Source organism: Pelodiscus sinensis, chromosome 14 (assembly GCF_049634645.1).
Source record: "Pelodiscus sinensis isolate JC-2024 chromosome 14, ASM4963464v1, whole genome shotgun sequence".
NCBI classification, from domain to species: Eukaryota; Metazoa; Chordata; order Testudines; family Trionychidae; genus Pelodiscus; species Pelodiscus sinensis.
This window is the reverse complement of record NC_134724.1, coordinates 43705494-43720103: the sequence shown is the minus strand read 5'-3', so window position 1 is coordinate 43720103 and position 14610 is coordinate 43705494.

The window sequence follows — 14610 nt, the reverse complement described above, 5'->3', positions numbered from 1 at the left end:
GGTCTGGTATTTTCTGATTTTTCTGGCTGTTAACTGGACAGAGGCCTGGTGTGGGCGGGGGGAGCAGCTGGGAGTCCTAGGTGGGAGGCGGGGCCGCAATTGCCGTTGGGAGCCCATAGTTGGTTGAGTGTGAGGAGGAGAAGAAGCCTCCTCCTCACTCGTGTGTCGCTGGGAGCCTGCGCGGGACAGGCAGCAAGTGCCCTGGTCAGTCCCGCTCCCCACTGGCCAATTTGCACCCTCCCCTTCCCGGCAAGCCGGTTCTCCCCCACTTCCCCTCCTGATCTTCCCCGGCCAGCCCAGCTGCACCCTCCCCCCCAGCTCTGTTTCCCACTGCCCGTTCCTCTTCCTAATCTCCCCCGGCCAGCGCCGCTCCACCTCTCCCCGCCAGCTCTGCTTCCCACCCCCCCTTCCCCACCCTCGTGGCCCCTGATCCTCCCTAGCTGTGCTTCCCACCTACCCCTTACTCCGAGGCAGCCCCGCCCCCTCCCGGCCAGTCCCACCTCCCCCGATATCCCATGGCCATCCCCATTCTGCCCAACCCTCCCCCCCCCCACAATCAGCCCTGCTCCCCGTTGCCCCCCCCGTTAGCGGTTTCCAGGCCCTTCCCTTCCCAGTCAGCACTGCTCCCCCCATCTCCTGCCCCAGTATGAAGCGTGTCTGGGGTTTTTTTGTTGTTTTTTAAAATGACTACCTGGTAACCCCTAGCAGTGATACAGGTTTTTGGAGGAGTCTTTTTCTCAACAACTTTGGTCCCACACGCTTTTTCCTTCAACAAATCTTTTTCCCGGTGGGGTTTTTTTGGGGGGAGGGGGTTCGGTATTTTTGTTTCAGCCATCTGGCAACCCTAGTCACTACTCCCTCTACCAGGGCAAAGGCGGCCTAGGCCACAGAGTACTCATCCCTCAAGAGGGATAAATGTGGCCTGGAGGCCTAGTCCATGGGTAGGTCCCTTTTATCAGGATAAATACAGCCTGGCAGTCTAGTTCCTAGCAGGTTCCCCTCCATCAGCGTGAATACAGCCTGAAGGCCTAGTCCACAGCAAGGTTCCCCCTATCAGGGTGAATATGGCCTGAAGGCCTCGTCCACAGGTAAGCCTCCCAACTGAGAGGGAGCTGGCCTATTGTGGGGTGGGGAGGTAGGGGGACCCAGGCCCTCCTGCTCCACCAGTTCCCAGCCTAGGGCCCTACTGGTAATGGAGGATTCCGCTGCTTGCTTGGCAGGGATTCCACCCGAAACACGTCGAGCTCCTGGAGGACAATCCTCCGCCCTTGGCTACTTCTTACCGTTCTTGGGGCATCGCTCGGCAGGTTGGCCCCTCCTGGATGGCCTCCCTGGCTGGGGCTGTTGCTGCTGCCACTGAGGCTGCTGGCGCGGTGGCGGCTATCACTGAGGCTGCTGTTGAAACTGGGGCTGTCACTGCAGTTGAGGCTGAGGCTTCTGGGGCTGCTCTGGAGCTTGGGCCTGAGCTCCGTCCCCTTTGACAGTCAGCCCCAACTGAGTGGCTCCAGAAGCTTTTATACCCTGCCTCTCTTAAGAGCATGCCCAGCAGGGCTGTGGGGATGGGGCCTTTTTGGCCAGCTGGGCCAGTGCAACTCCCTGCTCCCCAGTGCGGGGTAGATACCCCCCATCACAGCTCGCTAGCAGCTTTCCCAAAGCGGACCCGCAGCCCACTGCGAGAAACACTGCTCTTATCATGTGTTGCCTGAGCACATAACCTCTCCTTTAAATTTGACACCTGTACAGTCTGAACCTCTTTAGTCCGGCACCCTCAGGACCGGACCAGTGCTGGACCAGAGAATTTGCCGAATTATAAGAGGTCAATATTAGCTAGCAGTATTCCCAGCACTTCCACAATGGAAAGAGTAAACTGGCAGCAATGCAGAGGCCCTTCAAGGTCAGGAGATCTACAAGTTCAGGGAGAAATTCCCTTGCTTTTCCACAAGGTAGACGGGACAAACCCAATCCCTTCCCTCCAAGAAGAAAACTTTGCAAAATCTTTTTGCGGCCCCTCCTCCCGGCCCCATGTAAGGGCATTATGTGATCCAGTGTTTACACAGATGCCTTGTCATTTTATGAAAACAGTTCACAGTTGACGTTTTTAAATTTGTACCTTCACTACGTGTTGAGACGTGTAAGGGAAAATGCACACACACATTTTGCTTTTAAGGAAGGCAAGAAAGTGTTCCAAGGCTTCTCTTGATGCCAGACATAGTTCTTTTCCATTACAAATACTTCCATCTTAGTTCAACCCCATATTCAGCCCATCTGTTATTCAGCCAGGGCACAGGCCACTATAAATAATGGAGTCAGAGAATCATAACATCCTAGGGCTGGAAGAGACCTCAGGAGGTCATTGAGTCTAGCTCCCTGCCCAAGGCAGGACCAATTCCAACTAAACCAACCCAGCCAGGGCTTTGCCAAGCTGAGACTTAAACACCTCTAGGGATGGAGATTCCACCACCTCCCTAGGTAACCCATTCCAGTGCTTCCCCACCCTCCTAGGGAAATAGTTTCTCCTAATATCCAACCTAGACCTCCACTACTGTAACTTGAGCCCATTGCTCCTTGTTCTGCCATCCATCACTACTGAGAACAGCCTCTCTCCATCCTCTTTGGAACCTCCCTTCAGGAAGTTGAAGGCTGCTACCAAATCCCCCCTCACTCTTCTCTGCTGCAGACTAAATAAGCCCAAATCTCTCAGCCTCTCCTCATAAGTCATGTGCTCCAGCCCCCTCATCATTTTGATTGCCCTCCGCTGGACCCTCTCCAATGCAGCCTCATCCTTTCTGTAATGAGGGGCCCAGAACTGGACTCCAGATGTGGCCTCACCAGTGCCGAATAAACTAGCGGAATGAACAGAATTGAGTATCAAGGAAGATTTGGGCACTAATCTTCATTCTGCTACTGATGTGGTTTTAGACATTGATCAAGTTACTTCATTTCTCTGCCACAGCTTCCCTTGTTGTGAAACTGGGTAATAATACTTACCTTGCCTACCAGTCAGGGCAAGTGCAAGGATTGGTTAAGCTCTGTACAGTGTTCGGAGCATGGTTGCACTCAGATAGTGACATATCTTATTATGTCTTCAAGAAGCAGCTGAGCATTCAAGAATATGTTTACTTTTAACTGATATTAGTTTTTAGAGGCCTCAGTTAAATTAACCCCAATCTTTTCCAAAGAACATCTGTTATTTAAAAAGTCATTTAAGTGACGTCTTTAGACTACATTCAAGTATATTCCTACAAACCAGTGGTTTTCAAATTTGGATCATGGGGCCACCGGGGTAAGTTGCGGACCCGCACCGCTTTGTTCACTTAATATGTCTATAGCCACGGAGCCTCGCAGCTTCCTTTGGCTGGAAATGGCGAAGCACAGCCAAAGGAAGCTGCGAGGCTCTGTGGCTATGGCCCCACAACCCAAATGTAAAAAACACTGCTAAACTATAACACTTTTTTTCAGAACAGCTTTGTTTTCACTGTCACTTACGGACCTGATTTTCTGCTTATCCAAGACATGATCCACAGCCCATTGAAAGGAATGGAAATTCTTTTGCTGACTTTGGATCAGTCTCTTATATCCAAGAAACATCCCAAAAGGGGAGCTGATTTCTGTTTCACACCAGAGTCAGAGAGAGCAGATTCAGGGACTGCAATTGGTTCTAAATTAAGCATAAAGATTTGTGTCCTTAAAAATGAGGGGATTCTTTCTCTCTCTGTAATTGTTATACCTTAATAAAATAATTCTGCAGTGTCCAACACACTAATGAAGGCTACATTGTAGTATATAGAATATTATCTTGTAGCAAGCAGTCATCTGTTAACTATCAAGAGCAGAATAACTAATCAACTTGCACACTTTATTATTCTGCTTCAGGATAACATATAATGTCATGAACTTCCACTTTAACTAATTACAACAGTACAGAGAAAAAGGAAGAAAAGTCCATGACTTAAACAGCAAAATGTTATTCTAGTAGCAGTATGTTATGTAAGTATGAAGTCAGATCATATGATCCACAAACCACCCAGTAACCAGAGTATAGTTATAGTCACACCATCTGCATTGCTATGAGGATTTAGTATAAACAAGTTTTTCAGGTTTTTTGTTGCTAATTTCACTGAAAATAAGCTGTCAAAAATAATCCTCTGATACCAGCTCAGAATGAGTCAAATTCTGCAAGTCTTACAACATTAATTGCCCCATTGTAGGGACGTAAAAAAGGTCTAAAACAGAACCATGTAACTGTTAAAAATCCTAGCGGCTACACAGTTAACTGTTTGGGGGGGTCCTATGGCTGGGTGGAAAGGATGGTGAAGGCTGAGGGTTGCCCCTGCGGCTCCTGGGTGTTGGTCGTGCCCTGCGCTGCGGGCTCTGCAATGTGGGATAGCAGCTGGCTCTCAGGAGCAGGGATGGCAGCTGGGAGCTGGCATGCACCAGGAGCTGGCTTATAAGGGGAGCTGCCTGTACAGTTGGTGCAGCAGCTGACTCCCTGGGAGCAGGACCTGTAGCCGGAACCGGACCAGGCCTGCAGGACAGAACAGTTTAACCATAATGGAAATCAATAAGCTAATGCTGATCAGTTAAATGGTCAAAGGTTAAACTCTTACATCCTTTCCCCATTGCCTTAAATTGGCTTATGGAAGAGTAGGATTTGGATCTCCATCTGCTTACTTCATGCCCCCCAGAGTGCTTACAAGTCTATGGACATATGATAAGTTTCTCCCTTAAATTGAATATCTTCCCTTCCATTGTTTTGTCTCAAGCATAATCCTCTCTTTATGTCACTTTTATTATGGAAATTTTTATTTGCAAGGCTCTAAAGAACTTTAGTGGTCTCTGGAGCATTTAAATTGTAACTTCCAAGTGAAACATGTTTCAAGGATAAATATTTAGACTGCAATATCTATGTAAGGCCTGATCCTGAAAGCCCTTTTTAATCTCTGTCGTACTGTAGTATTCAGTGAGACTACTTGGTTGAGAAAGGAATACAGGCAGTCCCCGGGTTACATGGATCCGACTTACATCGGATCCCTACTTACAAATGGGGTGAGGCAACCCTGCACTAGCTGCTTTTCCCCAGCAGACCAGGGAGACGCGAAGCTAGCGCCCCGCCCCCCCAGAAGACCAGGGAGATGCGGAGCGGCTTTTCTCAGCAGACACCTCAGCTTGAGAATAAAGGACTGAGGGAAGTGAGGTGTGGGAGAATAAAACTGAGCTCTGGAGAAATGTTTGGCTAGAGTTTCCCCTACAATATGTACCAGTTCCGACTTACATACAAATTCAACTTAAGAACAAACCTACAGTCCCTATCTTGTACGTAACCCGGGGACTGCCTGTATAGATGTGCATAAATGTTGGCATATTAGATCATAAGACAGTCAGCTATTTGAGGCAAGATATTTATCTAAAAATATTGCTCGGTGAATTGTAATATTTGTCTCATATGAATGGCTCAAAAAGAGATTTGCTTTGAATAATTTTGTTCTGTTTTATCCACATTCCCATCTGTTAATTGTGATATATAATTCACTTCCTCTCTCAAAATGATGGTTGCTTGCAAATCACATGCTATGTTGCATCCTCTGATGCTGAACTCTTTATCAGGTAGGTCAGGAACCAACCCAAGGAAATAAGATAAAGACAGGCAGGGCTAGTCTCAATCTCTAATTACATTGGCTAGTCTCAATCTCTAATTACATTGGCTCCTATCAGCAGGATTCCAGAGGAGAAAGCACACTATGACACAGACTGCACCACATACAGTACCTGAAACCTTCACTTCACCTTGGGAGCTGTTGGCAGGCAGTATGGCCCCAAAAGTAGGGTTGCCAGGTGTCCGGTTTTGAACTGGACAGTCCAGTATTTGAGCTTTTTGTTCGGGAAACAAATTGAGAAAATATAAATGAGAAAATATAAATGTCCGGTATTTTCTAAATAAGATGTAATGTCAAGTGTGTCTGGTATTTTTGTTGAAACCATCTGGCAACCCTACCCAAAAGTGGAAGACACTGATAAATGGGGGTGTTGGCTAGAGAGGCAGATGATGTACTTCCCCTGTCAGCCTCTCACAATGAGATTCCTATGGACCCCCCAGTGACATTTAGAGCTGCTCTTGGTCAGCTGAATCCCAAAAGGTGTGTGACTGTACAAATACAACCAGTTTTCTCCTGTGGTAAATAAATCCTTGGGATGCAGTGAGTCTTTGCATCAGCGAGGATCATCTCAAACTGCTAAGTCTTTTTTCCCCACTCAGGACTTGAGTCTGAACACCACACTTGAATGTTAATTCTGTAACAGGGATGAAATTTTGGACCAGAACTTTCCTGAACTTGGGGTTCAAAATCCTTGCACCAAACTGAGCTCATCAATAATTTGGGACTTGATTCTGCAAAACCTTACTTGTATGACCAGCCACACTGAAGTCAATGGTGCTGCTCTCGAGTTAGTGTTTGCACAATCAGTCTTGAATCTTAGTTCATGCACTAAATAATCTGCAAACAAAAAACTGCCTGTCATTTGTTTTCCAAAAACCCCAGATACAGCAGAGCTGTCCCTTAAGGACTTCCTCATTGTGCCTGTGCATTTATGGACATATTGTACTTTCTACCTCAACTATGATTTCCTGTGTTCTAGTTTTAACAGCCTGGATCTTTTTATCTGGTTATGGAACTGCTTGGTGGGGTTTTTTTTTTTTTGGGCTCAAGAAACATTTATGAGAACACCACCCATCACCAGCCCCTGTGTTTGTAGGATAGTTCAACACATTCTTACAGAAGCCCATGCTGTAATGCAATGAGAATTTATTGGTGGACACTTCTGAAGAATAACATAGTGCTAAGGCCTCAAGTGATTCATAAAGTATTTGTAGAGTGAATTACCCCTCCAAAGAGCAAAGGGCACAGCATTACTAATGCACACTTGAGATCACGGCTGTAACATTGTGGTTTAAAGTGCTGAGGGCGTTCCCACACTTGAGAGATTACTTCTTTTCCCCTCTAACATAAAATGTCTTTGCCAGATGCTGTTTTGCTACAAACCAAGCGCACTGGAGGTGAAAGACATTGGGTGCCTTCATAAAGCAGCATTTGTCCTATAGTAAGTCAGATGAAAATGGAATACTTATTTTTTAAACAAATGTACAAGCTGAGTGTATCTAAAGACACTCCCAACTCAGATTCTCCGATGTGTACATGTGATAAAATGTAGCTCTGTTAGCACAAGCAAGAAATTAACTGGTGTTAGGTTAAATGTATGTCACACACTCAGGCACACAGCTATTGTTGATGCCAAGAGTGTTTGAGTGGCATTAAATCAAGGCAGGGAGTGAAGAAGGAATTGGGGCAGGGAACACCCATGCTTGCTTTTTAGAAAGAAAATGTTGGCTATTATAAGGGATCTAAGATAATCTTGCCAGCTCCCCTGCTACACATGTGGGACACTAGAAAGCAGCTCAGCCAACACAACTACCCTTAGGACTCGCTTCCACAAGTTATTATGGAAACCCCTAGCTCCGCGTGGGATCCGAACAATCCGCCCTCCTGGATGGAGCGGAGCGTGCACCGCGCCAGCTGAGCAGAAAGGGGCGGTCTGTCACCGCCTTGCGGGGCGCTGCGTGTTCCACGCCCCGAGGAGAATCCGTCCTGCCCCTTTCTCCCCCGGGGCAGAGCGGGGGTGGGGGGCCGGGGCTGTTTTTCTTCCCCTGCGCACCAGCTGAGACGGGGGGGGGGGTGACTCTGCACCCTTTTGGTGGGTGGAGACTGGAATTGGGGGGGGCCGCCAGCAAGGGCTCCTTCCGCGGGGGTGGGAGATGCTGCCCTCCCCAGGGGTACCCCAGCCGGGGAGCCAGGCCAAGCCTGGGGGGCTCTTTCCCTTCCCTCGGGGCAGAGAGCTGGGAGGCCAGGACCGGGGGGGGGGGGGATTTCCCAGGGCCCCCGCAGCAGCGCACGCAGCCCGGGAGGCCAGGACCGGGGGGGGGGGGGATTCCCCAGGGCCCCCGCAGCAGCGCACGCAGCCCGGGAGCCGGCTGCCAGCAGCGCTGCGGGGGGAGCAGCCGGCGGGGGAGGCGCAGCGCGGGAGGCCCCGCCCACTGGTGGCCCCGCCCCGCAGGGTGGGCGTGGCCGCGCGGCCGGGAACGCCCATCGCGTGTCTAGCAGCGAAGCCGCCCGGCCGCCTGCCTATTAATAGCGCCGCGCGGCTGGGCCCCGCGCCAAGCCGCCGAGTCACCCGAGGACAGGCGCCGCGCAAACAAGTCTGCGCTTAAAAGGGCGACTCCGCCCGCGTTCGTCCGCGCCCTTGGCCCGCGGCTCCGGCCCGGCAGCGCGTCCGCTCACCTCCACAGCCTGGCCCGGCAGCGCCGGGGTGCGACTGGCCCCCGCGCCCCCAAAGATTCCTGGTGGGGCCCACCGCTGTGCCTCCAGGGAGGGGGAGCGGGAGGGTGCAGAAAGCAAAGCCGTAGCACGAAGCCAGCCCCTAGGCAACGTATTTAATTAGCAACAGGTAGAGCCACGGTGCCAGCCCAGCCTCAGCCCTCCCTTCAGTGCGGGGGCTGCAGCACTAGTTAGCCAGATCTGCAGGTGCAGTTTTGCCACTTCCATCCAGTGCCTGCAAAATGCAACCCTCCGCCCCCCCCCCCTTCCCCACCGAGGGGAGCAGGGGCCTGGCAGTGAAGGCAGCTATGCCCATGAGTAAGCTGAATGCAGTGGTGGGCCTGAAACACGCAGGTTGGCAGTCCAGCTCGTTCACAGTTGTATAAGACAAATTTGCATGAGGCAAAGTTGTACTGGGGAAGCTGAGGCAAGGGGCTCTGAGGTTCTGGGGGGGCAGGAAGTTAGGAGGTTTGGGGGGGCTCAGAGCAAGGGATGAGGATGCAAGGGGCTGAGCAGGATGTGTGTGCAAGAGTCAAGGCAGGGGGGATATGTAGGGGGCTCAGGACAGAGGGTTGTATGTGTATGTGGGAGCTGGGTGTGTGTGTGGGGGGGGGGGGAGAGCTCAGGTCTGGGAATTTAGGCACCCTGCTGCTAGATCTCTGGTCGGGTGGGGACCATACTACCTGAGCAGAGGGGCTAGAACTTTGTGTGATGTGGCTGCATAGTCCAGGGTGCTATGCCACCCAGCATCCAGAGCCTAGGCCCTAGTTAACCAGCCTCTTACCTGTGCACCACACTGAAGCCCACCAACTTACTTTCACTTTAGCTGTCAGATCACCCTGGCAAGTAAAGGACCAATCTGATGCTTTCCAGAGGCTTAACAGGTCAGCCTTTTTCATTTCCTGCTGAAAGAGTGAATCAGTGCTTGTTGTTTCAACCCTATGGATTGGCTTCTGTTTTCCAAGATCTTCCTTAAAGAAAAGGCCTGAGAAATTTTATGTGACTTACTCCTATATATTTTTAGCTGCCATTTAAAAAAAAAGGGGGGGGGGGATTTCTGAGGGCTGGAAGGTCAGAGCTGCATCACCAAACCTTTCCTTACACCAGCATCCACAGTAGTGATTTCCTGCATTTGGGTCTTGCGGTGACACAGCAGTAGTAGTTACATTGTGTGAAGAAATCTGTACTGGACTAGATTTTTCCACAGCAGAGAGAATGACTGAGCACCCTCACAACAGAACTGAAACCATCTTTTGCACTACTGCAAAAATTACTGAGTGGGATATATTATATTGATCATTGTCATTTTCTGTTCCGACTTACAATAAGGCCATGGTATATTATACTGGCCTGGCCTGGCAATTACAGTGCCCATCCATAATACCAACATCCATTAAGTATATCAAATAAAGAGATAAGTAAAAACTGAGGAGTTATTCAGACAAGCAGTTTCATGCAATGTAGAGGCCAGATTCAGTGATTCCTGGCTTTTAAGTTTGAGTTTGCAAAACCAAATCTAGCTTCCCTTGCCAAACTCTAATAATTAAGTTCAGCCATGTAGATTTTGAACACCTGAGAATTTCAAATCTAGTTTTGAAAATCTGAGTGCTGTTATTTTAAATCAATTTATTCCTTCAAGTAGTATGGCAAATTGACTGAATCTGAGAAAATTGGCATACAGAGCTTAAACATTTAATAATGCTGGGTATTAGTCAATGCACAATGACTATCAACTGTCCCTTTCACTTAGGGAAAGGACAGGGCAGCCTATAGTAGTGCTTATTAGTATGGGGCTTTGGAAATTAGAACTAAAGTGTACAAATCTGAAATGTTCCACAGTTCATGTAGATTCCCCCCCACCCCAACAGATCTCCATGTGAACAAAATAGAGATGATTTAAAGAAGAAATAAGAGTGCATGAAGAGGCTCAATTAAGGGTTAAAAGGGAGCTTTATGGTACTTCATAAACTTGTCAGGTACATGTAATACATGGCTGGGTTATAGAGAAACACCTAATCCAAATGAACAATGACCATTATGGATATTTTCTTAAATACAATATGGCTTTTTTTAAAAAAGCGACTAAATAGATAAATAAGCAAATTAATCTTGATCAGTTTTTGAAATGCCAGTCTCCAGCATGCACAACGGCCTCCCACGTTAAACAATGTGACTTTAAAAAAAAAAAATCTGACAAACATGCTGCTTCCATTGACTTTCTGAAGGCAGATTGAGCCCTGTGTGTTCCAATACCAGGCTATGCTACCTTTCTGCAACACAAAACACTGATATCTGCTTTGATATCCACAGAAGAGTGTGGTGAACTGAGAGCAGCACAGTACCATCTGTGGATGAGAGAGCTGGACTAAATTTGCCTCTGATGAAAAGCAGCTGAATTCTGTGTAACTGGCCTTGTGACATCAGCAGTTTTGCATTGTTGGCACGAGGCCATATTCAGTTTTCCCTCACTTCACAATCTGTTGAACTGTATGTGAACAGCCATAGACTTGAAGACATTTAGCTACCCAGCTTTGGACTCAGTCATCTGGATTGTTCAGTGCCTGCACCTTGTGTAATCCTTTTCATCTGTAGAAAAAAGTGCTTCCATTCCAGTCTGTTGGTGTTCTACACCAGCTTTGTACAAGTGTAAATGGACACAGAGAGCTGCATGGAGTGGAAAGTCAGGCCCATTATCCATAGCCCCCTGCAAACAGAGTTAAGTGAGAGGCTGTGTGGAATCATGCGAGTGAAACATACAAGTATCCAAAACTGTTGTTTCTCTTGTAATTGTAGACAGCAGCTTGTTTCAGCCAACATTCCTTTAAAGATGCTTTGGCCAATTTATGAACAATGCTGTGTTCCATCAAAACATAGTATTGTGAAAAGGGATGTGTAAACATATGCCATAAGGGTTATGTTGTTATTCTTTCCAGCCACAGTTCATTCTTGTTTTCAGAAAGACGTGTTTGAAAAGGAACAACTAATTCAATTAATAGGAGCCGTTCTTTTTGGAATGATAACGTACATGACTTCTGGCTGCATCATCAAGATTAATCTCGGACATAAGCACTTTTAAGGCACTATGCTGTGAAAACTAGGTTTTAGATGAATTATGTGTTCATAGCAAAGGCCTGAATAGAGGAAACAGTGCGATAAAACCCAACATCTACGTGCAACTGTTAGAAATGTTTTGGGATGCTGCACCTCAAAGAGGGATGGAATTGCTGAAACTCTAATATGCGGGAGGACTTATATGATTGACACTTTCTTTGCACTGCAGAATGCTGTTTCCTGGGGCTCATTCATTGCACTCCCACAAGTATTTTAGGGGTTGGGTAGGGGCATAGACAGCCAGTTTGTGACCCCACAGAACTGCTGACTCTCTTGCACTTGTAGAAAGGCTGTGCTGTGACTACAGACGTCACGGCATGCTGTCATAGCAATTGAATTGCGATACACCTCTGCGACATGAACACTCTGGCTAAGCTTGAGCAGCAAAGAACTGTAAATCTGAAAAGCAAACGGGTGGGGTAGGGAGAGGAGGGAATCCATGTGGGTTGTAAAATCCTGTAGCAATTATCCGTGTGTGCGCACCTAACACTAGTGCTACAGAAGGGTGGGTTTAGTTAGGACATGGTAATGCCTTTTGTTTATGCAGTGCACCTTTAAGTCTAAGAGTGAGAGTGAGAGTGAGAGTGTGTGTGTGTGTGTGTGTGTCCGTCCACTTTGTTCTCACAGTAACTGTGACCTGTACAGATGACAAACACTGACAGGGAATTTAACCAAAAGTGAAAGTCATTCATACTTGAAATATATAAGAAAAGATACATACTGTTATGCTCCTTTCAGCACTGAACTCAAAGCTGACCCCCTTGTGACCCATGCCATATTCATCATTAGATAAAACCATTGTGCTTTCCTCCAAAACACTTGCTCAAATACTGTAGCAGATATGCAAGATTCATGTGGACGACTGGCAGGAATTATGGGTCATAAACACATCTGCTGAAAATGGAAATGCATTTTTGCATATGCTATCTGCAAATTTGACTAACAGTCTTAGCAGAGTAAACGAGTAACAATAAATAGCAAAAGTCTAACTAGTAAAAGTCTCTTATTTTGCATGGTTCAAAAGTCTCTTTTGCATAGTTTTGCATGGGGGGGGGGGGGGGGGAGATAGCTCAGTGGTTTGAGCATTGGCCTACTAAACCCAGGGTTGCCAGTCCAATCCTTGCTGGGCCATTTAGGGATCTGGGGCAAATCTGTCAGGGATGGTACTTGGTCCTGCCATGAGAGCAGGGGACTGGACTCAATGACCTGTCAAGGTCTCTTCCAGGTCTATGGGATGGTAAATCTCCATATATTAAAAAGAGCATAATTCTGCCTTCCCCAAAAACATACAAAGCAACTATAGTCAACAGCCCAAAACATCACCAGCAAGAGCCAATCCTGTTATGCTAGCAAAGATAGTATTTCAGATATAGTTATCTGCACACAGCAGGTTCAAAGCCCATTGGCTGTAACAAAGAGGCAATGAATTAAGAGGGTGATATATAGCAGGGGAAGTATAGACCTTGGAGAGAAACAGAAAATACTATAGCAGGGACACTGCTAAAATGAATGATGCTACATTGTTGTAAACATATCCTATAAGAACCCTAGTACAAACAGAATGGTAAAGGCAGTGGGAGCAACTGAAAACAAATGTAAAAGCGGGTTGAGACACTAAGAACTTGCCTAGTAACATCTTACACCAATCCCAGTAATGTTATAATACACTTTGTATAAAATATGTCAATTATTAATTATTTGAAAATTAATAACTCACTGACCATTAATCTTGCCTATACACAGAGGGACTGGAACTGAATATAGCTGAGAAACCAACCTAGGCAAAGACCTTTCACCTAATAAAACAAGGGAAGCCGAAATCTTGTACTTGTGGGAAAGGTCCTCCTGAATGACAGTACGTCAGCCAGGCCTGGGAAGAAAAGCAATTGGTGCAAGAAATCAACTTGAACAAAGTGTGTATCTTGCTAGATGAAGTTTTACACCTTTAGAAACACTTGAACTCACTGAATGCTATTGTAGCGGGTTCAACTCACCTTTCACAGCTTCTTCCCTCAGGGTGGCTTTGGGGGAGTAGCTGGGTGCTCTGACACGCCCCCTTTGGTTTTGGTGTTGTCTTCAGGGCACTGCCCTGTGGCAGTGACCTCTCCAGTCTTGGTCCATACCCCCTTCCGGGGGGAGGAAGGGGGAGTCATTGTTCTTCCTTTGCTGCTCCTCCAGGGTCCTCCTTACTCCCCAGGACCCCCCAGTTCTTCTCCCACTCTGCCTGCCCAGTTGCCTCCTGCAACCCTGCCTTGCAAACTTATAGCCTGGGGCTTTCTTGTCTCAAACTCCCCCAGCCTACCATAGCTGCCTCCTTGCAGCCCTGGGCCTCAGGCTGGGTAGCCTGGGTTTGCTAGATGGAAGCCTCTCTCATTGCAGGCAGGTCTCTCTCCTTCTCCCAGGAGCTACTTTATATTGCCTCCAGCTGGGCCCTCCTTAGTTGCCTCAGCTGGGTTTCCTCCTGACTCCAGGTCTGAGCCCCTTAAAGGGCTAGTACAGGGCAACGCCCTGCCTCACTATGTAGATTGTTAATATATTTCATTTTTGCCAGAGACCCACTTCCAACCCCACACTTATGTTAAGCTGTGATGTGTTTTTGTGTCCGTAGAGGAACAAATGAATCTTACGATTCCTCTGAGCTGCCCAGGAGAAGGCTGGACACTTCAGGGCACACAGTTTTATGGAGATGCAGGGGTGAGTGTGTGTTGGCAGCCCCATGCAGGTAGCAACGAAGGCCGTTGGAAGCCCAGGTGGGGCTGTGGACATGCTGCTGGTGTCAGAGCTGCTGAACCCAGGACGACTAGCGTGCGGAGACGCCAGATGAAACTTGCATGCTGACGTGCTGGTTGTGAATAGCCCAGATTGGGAGCTACAACAGTACTGAGAGCTACCCAGGGTCATGGGGCAGGCAGTAACAACTCTCATTGGTTTTGATTTGCTCAAAACCTAACTGGTCTGTGACAGGAACCCACATTGTAGGACATGGGGAAGAGAGAGAGAGAGGAGGTCTGGGGGTGGGCATGAAAGAGAGTCCAGGAAATGGAGAGAAGGAAAATCACTATGTTTGTGTCCCCATCGCTCGTGTAAGTGCAGTGGGCTGGGGCAAGGGTGCTTCACTTCCCACTGCCATGGT